We start from the raw sequence: 7,064 nt of genomic DNA on the forward strand, positions 1-7,064 counted from the left end.
TTGCTCCTGCTCATATGAAAGAGAAGAGAACAAGAAAATATGGAATTTTCTATATCACAGTATAGAGATTCCTTGAGGTGTCAGAGGAAAAGAAAAATAGAAGGAAGAGGTAGAAGAATTCGAACTTAGAAAAATAGAGTTCGAATTGTACATGTTAGTCCATAAATAGAAGGATGTGAGAAGAGGGGAAGAAATTTTCAAAAATAAATTAAAAACATTTTAAAAACATTTTGAAAATTGATTGATGATTTTTGAAAACTAAGATTGAGAATGAAGTAAAGTGATTTTTGAAAAAGATTTTGAAATGAGAAATCAAAAAGAAATGGTTGAAAACTTATTTTGAAAAAGATGTGATTAAAAAGATATGATTGAAAAGATATAGTTTTAAAAAGATATGATTGAGAAGATATGATTTGGAAAAACAATTTAAAAAGATTTGATTTTTAAAATCAATGACTTGGCTAACAAGAAAAGATATGATTCAAACATTAAACCTTTCTCAACAGAAAAGGCACCATAATTGAAATGTTGAATCAAATCATTAATTGTTAGCAAGTTTTTTTGAAATTGGAAAGAAATTTATTTTGAAAATATATGATTGAAAAGATATGATTTGAAAAAGATTTGATTTTGAAAAATTATGAAAACTTGAAAAAAATTTGAATTGAAAACAAAATCTTCCCTCTTGTGCCATCCTGGTGTTAAACGCCCAGAATGGTATACATTCTGGCGTTTAACGCCCAAAATGCTACCCTTTTGGGCGTTAAACGCCCAGCCAATTGCCTTGGCAGGCATTTAAACTCCAGTTTTCCTTCTTCACTGGGCAATTTGAACGCCCAGCTTTTTCTGTGTAATTCCTCTGCTGTATGTTCTGAATCTTCAATTCTCTGCATTATTGACTTGGAAAGACACAAATTAAAATTTTTTTTGGATTTTTAATGATGAGGAACAATCAAAATGCAACTAAAATCAAATAAACAATGCATGCAAGACACCAAACTTAGAAGTTTGTATACTACTGACACTAACAAACTGAGAATGCATATGAGAAACAACAAAACACACAAAACAAGAGAATTTAAATGAGAAACAACAAAACACTCAAGACAAGAGAATTTAAAGATCAGAGTAAGGAAATCATCAAGACTATCTTGAAGATCACTTAAGACACATGAATGAATGCAAGAAGAACAGAAACATGCAATTGACACCAAACTTTAAAATGAGACACTAGACTCAAACAAGAAATATTTTTGGTTTTTATGATTTTGTAATTTTTTTGGTTTTTTTCGAAAATTATTAAAGGAATTCAAAAAGAAAGGAATCATGCAATGTTAGTCTAAAGCTTTAGTCTAAAGGAATTAGACATGGCTAGCCAAGCTTCAGTAGGACATTACATTCAAGAGCTAAATTGAAGAAGATCAATAAGCTTTGGTGATGATAAGAACATCACCTTGAAACACTAGAATTCATTCTTATAAATTCTAAAAAATATCCAATCTAAGCAACAAGATGAACCGTCAGTTGTCCAAACTCAAACAACTTCGCACAACTTCGCACAACTAACCAGCAAGTGCACTGGGTCGTCCAAGTAATAAACCTTACGCGAGTAAGGGTCGATCCCACGGAGATTGTTGGTATGAAGCAAGCTATGGTCATCTTGTAAATCTCAGTCAGGCAGATTCAAATGGTTATAGATGAATAAAGCATAAAATAAAGATAGAGATACTTATGCAATTCATTGGTGAGAATTTCAGATAAGCGTTTGGAGATGCTTTGTCCCTTCTGTCTCTCTGCTTTCCTACTGTATTTATCCAATCCTTCTTACTCCTTTCCATGGCAAGCTGTATGTTGGGGATCACCGTTGTCAATGGCTACAGTCCCGTCCTCTTAGTGAAAATGTTTAACGCGCTCTGTCACAGCACGGCTAATCAGCTGTCGATTCTCGATCATGTCGAAATAGAATCCAGTGATTCTTTTGCATCTGTCACTAACGCCCCACAATCGCGAGTTTAAAGCTCGTCACAGTCATTCAATCCTCGAATCCTACTCAGAATACCATAGACAAGGTTTAGACCTTCCGGATTCTCTTGAATGCCGCCATCAATTCTAGCTTATACCACGAAGATTCCGGTTAAGAATCCAAGAGATATCCACTCAATCTAAGGTAGAACGGAGGTGGTTGTCAAGCACACGTTCATAGGTGAGAATGTTGATGAGTGTCACGGATCATCACATTCATCAAGTTGAGGAACAAGTGATATCTTAGAACAAGAATAAGCTGAATTGAATAGAAGAACAATAGTAATTACATTAATACTCGAGGTACAGCAGAGCTCCACACCTTAATCTATGGTGTGTAGAAACTCCACCGTTGAAAATACATAAGAGCAAGGTCTAGGCATGGCCGAGAGGCCAGCCCCATGATCTAAGATAGCATAAGACTACTCAAAGATAGCTACCAAGATGTCTAATACAATAGCAAAAGGTCCTGTTTGTAGAGAACTAGTAGCTTAGGGTTTACAAAGATGAGTAAATGACATAAAAATCCACTTTCGGGCCCACTTGGTGTGTGATTGGGTTGATCATTGAAGCATTTTCATGTAGAGGCTCTTTTTGGAGTTAAACGCCAGCTATTGTGCCAGTTTGGGTGTTTAACTCCCATTCTTGTGCCAGTTTCGGTGATTTACGCCAGAATTCTTGAGCTGACTTGGAACTGCTGTTTGGGCCATCAAATCTCGGGCAAATTATAAACTATTATCCATTGTTGGAAAGCCCAGGATGTCTACTTTCCAACGCAGTTGAGCGCGCGCCAATTGGGCTTCTATAGCTCCAGAAAATTCACTTCGAGTGCAGGGAGGTCAGAATCCAACAGCATCTGGAGTCCTTTTCAGCCTCTGAATCAGATTTTTGCTCAGGTCCCTTAATTTCAGCCGGAAAATATCTGAAATCACAGAAAAATACACAAACTCATATTAAAGTCCAGAAAAGTGAATTTTAACTAAAAACTAATAAAAATATAATAAAAACTAACTAAAACATACTAAAAACATACTAAAAACAATGCCAAAAAGCGTATAAATTATCCGCTCATCACATACCTTGAGGACAAGAAGAAATTTCCAGTTATCATTGCAAGGGATCTCACTTCTCAACAAGAAGAACAACTGCTTAGTGTATTGAGGACGCATAAGAAAGCAATTGGATGGAGCTTGGCAGATATAGTAGGCATCAACCCTCAAGTTTGTGAACACATAATATTTTTAGAAGAAAGAGCTAAGCCTGTCCGTCAACCTCAAAGAAGACTGAATCCAACCATCTTAGAAGTTGTCAAGAAGGAAGTAACCAGACTACTTGAAGCAGATATCATTTACCCCATTTCAGATAGCAAATGGGTCAGCCCATTACAAGTGGTGTCCAAGAAGTCTGGAGTCACAACAGTAAAGAATGAGCAAGGAGAACTTTTCACAACCAGAGTGCAGAATGCATGGAGAGTTTGCATTGACTACAGGCGTCTCAACCAAGCCACTCGCAAGGATCATTACCCCTTGCCATTCATTGATCAGATGCTTGATCATCTGTCAGGTAAATCTCACTACTGCTTTCTAGGTGGTTATACAGGTTATTTTCAAATCCATATAGCTCCTGAAGATCAGGAAAAGACTACTTTTACATGTCCTTTTGGGACTTATGCTTATAAAAGAATTCCCTTTAGCCTGTGCAATTCACCAGCCACTTTCCAAAGGTGTATGATGAGTCTTTTCTCTGATCTCATTGAGACTTGTATGGAAGTTTTTATGGATGTTTATGGTGTTTCATTCACCCTTTGCTTGGATAGTTTATCTAAGGTATTAGACAGGTGTGTTAGTTCAAACCTTGTTTTAAATTTTGAAAGGTGTCATTTTATGGTAAAACAAGGTATTGTTCTAGGACATGTTGTTTCTGATACTGGTATCTCTGTGGATCCAGCAAAGGTGGATGTTATTTCTAGTTTACCTTATCCCTCCTCCGTGAGTGGTAACCAAAATTTAGTGCTGACCACTTGAGTCGCCTTGAGCACATTAAAGATGACTCCACCCCTATCAATGATAATTTCCCATTTGATAGCTTATAGGCAGTATCTGATGTAGCCCCTTGGTATGCACCTGTAGCTAATTATCTAGTTAGCCATACTTTTCCTCCCGATTTCACTAAACATCCGAAAGACAAGCTGAAAAGCAAGTCCAAATACTATGTATGGGATGACCTATATCTATGGAGGTGTGGTGCTGACCAGGTAATTAAACTTGAAATACCTCAATGTGTATTAATTAAGAAAATCAATCCTAACATGGAAAGTTCATAAACAAATAAAAGAGAAAATAAATAAAAAGAACATTGAACCTGTGATTTGAAGAAGATAAAAATATTCCTAAATCCTTTAAGATGAATCCTAATCCTAAATCATAAGAGAGAGGAGAGAGCCCCTCTCTCTCTCTCTCTCTAAAACTACATCTAAATTATGAAAAGTGTGAATTATGAATGAATGTATGTTCTAAAATATTGATGTGGGCAGAAATAGGTAGATTAAGAATTAATTAGAAAAATGGCATTGTGAGTACAGTTCTTAACTGGTGAAAATCCACTTATCAATTTAGAAAAGAGTTGTCACAATTTTTAGAAATAAAATACTGGGAGTATGAGTCCCATGTCGTCTCCCAACGAGTTGTAGGAAGATGTGCTATTTTATTAATCAGAGATTTTCCAAATGGGTTGAGTTGATGAACAGAAAATTAAATTGGAGAAATTATATGATTTAAATAAAATCTTGACTGGGAGAAGATTAATTGGAAGTTGTATCCTTGTTAGAATTTTGTCAAGATCAATTAGTAATTAATCATTGTTTTCATTTAGTTAACCCTCAACGAAATAAGGGAAGTCAAATTAAAAGTCAACTTCTATTCACAAGTCCTAATCCTCTCCCTTGGGAAGGATTAGAGTTAGTGACTAACAAGCCAACCAACAATGAATCAATTACAATTGAACTCTTGAGTATTCCAACTCAAGGTTCTCCGTTTAATCAACTCCCAATCAAGTTAGGGGACTACTCAATAAACAATAATGAAAGACATTAATTAAAAGCAAAAATAGTTTTTGTATTAATAAATTCTTAAAATAATCCAATATCAACTCTGAGCAAATTAAGAATATGGAAGAGTAAATGAAAAATAGATAACAAACTATAATAACCAGTTCCGGAGGTAGACTCTTCTCAAAAGCTAATGCCAAAAATCTTCAAATCCTAATTTAGGAATATCAAAGATAGAAAACCTAGGGGAGGAGCAAATTTTGATCTAAAAACTTGAAATTATACAGAATGAATTGTTGCCTTCTGTCTCTGCATGTTCCCTGGCTCTAATCTGTGTTTCTGGGCTAAAAACTGGGTTGAAATGCAGCCCAGAATCTGTGCCAGCAACTTCTGTATTTCTGCATATTGCGCACGTCACGCGACCGCGTCGTCTACGGGTTCGCGTCACTCAGCGTTCTTTGTATCACGCGTGTGCGTCGTCCATGCATTCGCGTCATTCGTGCAGCTTCCAATCTGCGCGATCACATTAGGCACGCGAACGCGCCACTGTGATTTCTTCCATTTCACGCGGTCGCGTGGGCCATGCGACCGCGTGACTTTTCGCTGGTCATCTCCTCAATTCCTTGTGTTCCTTCCACTTTTGCATGCTTCCTCTTCATTCCTTACGCCATCCTTGCTCTATGAAGCCTGAAACACTTAACACACAGATCACGACATCGAATAGTACTAAGGAAAATAAAAATGTACAACTAAAAGGTCTTTAGGAAGCAAGTTTTCAATCATAGAATATTTTTAGGAAGGATTTCTAAATACATGCAAATCATATTAATAAGCGGGTGAAGACTTGATAAAACCACACAATTAAACACAATATGAATCATAAAATAGTGGTTTATCAACCTCCATACACTTAAATATTAGCATGTCCTCATGCTAAGTTGAAGGAGATAAATATGAATGAACAAGGACATGTAAGACTCATGTAACGCAATGCAATTGATGCCAGGGCATTTTGGCCAGTTTCACTGACATTTCTTTACTGTTTTTAAGGTAGTTTCATGCATTTTCTTAAGAAATAAGCTAGTTTTGGGTAGATATTCACTTACATCTTGTTTCAAGTATACATTGTGCATTTTACATAATTTCATGAGAATTTTGCATGAATTATATGACAAATTGGATGATGCATGTCTCATGACTTAGATTAGAACTTTGATGCACTTTGCTGCTTGGTTTCAGGACAAAGGAAGCAAAGAAGAACCACGTTAGCATTCACGTTAGTTCAACTAACGTGACCTCTAACGTGGAATGGGAGCTAGTTTGCAAAGTTAGTGAGAAAGGTAATTGCCAATAACGCCCTCGAAGCCATCATAGCCCACGTTTAAGTTAACGTGAACTCTAACGTGGAAGAATACAACAAGGCCAACGTTAGTGACACTCTCCTTTGTCACTAACGTTGGACCTAGCTCATAATTGGCCACGTTAGTTGCCACGTTAACTTAGTTAATGTGGACTCTAACGTTGGGAAGCAAAAGAGAAGCCAACGTTACTGACATTCACCTTTGTCACTAACGTTGGCCAAGCCTCCATGAGCCACGTTATCGCCAACGTTAGTGACACTTACCTTTGTCACTAACGTTGGGTTGAACCACCAAGAGCCACATGAGCAACGTTAACTCCCACGTTAACTTAGTTAACGTGGAAGTTAACGTGGATAAAGAGACAATGAGCCAATGTTAGTGACACTCACCTTTGTCACTAACGTTGGAGATGGCTAGCATTACTACGTTAGAAGCCACGTTAACCTAGTTAACGTGGACTCTAACGTGGGAAGTAGGGGCACATTGGAACGTTAGTGACAAAGGTAAGTGTCACTAACATTCTCAAAGGATTGGCATTACTACGTTAGAAGCCACGTTAACCTAGTTAACGTGGACTCTAACGTAAGGAGAAGGGGTGACTCATCACGTTATTAGGAAAGGTAAGTCCCAATAAC

The sequence above is a fragment of the Arachis duranensis genome, chromosome 9 (genome assembly GCF_000817695.3).
Source record: "Arachis duranensis cultivar V14167 chromosome 9, aradu.V14167.gnm2.J7QH, whole genome shotgun sequence".
Classification (NCBI taxonomy): Eukaryota; Viridiplantae; Streptophyta; class Magnoliopsida; order Fabales; family Fabaceae; genus Arachis; species Arachis duranensis.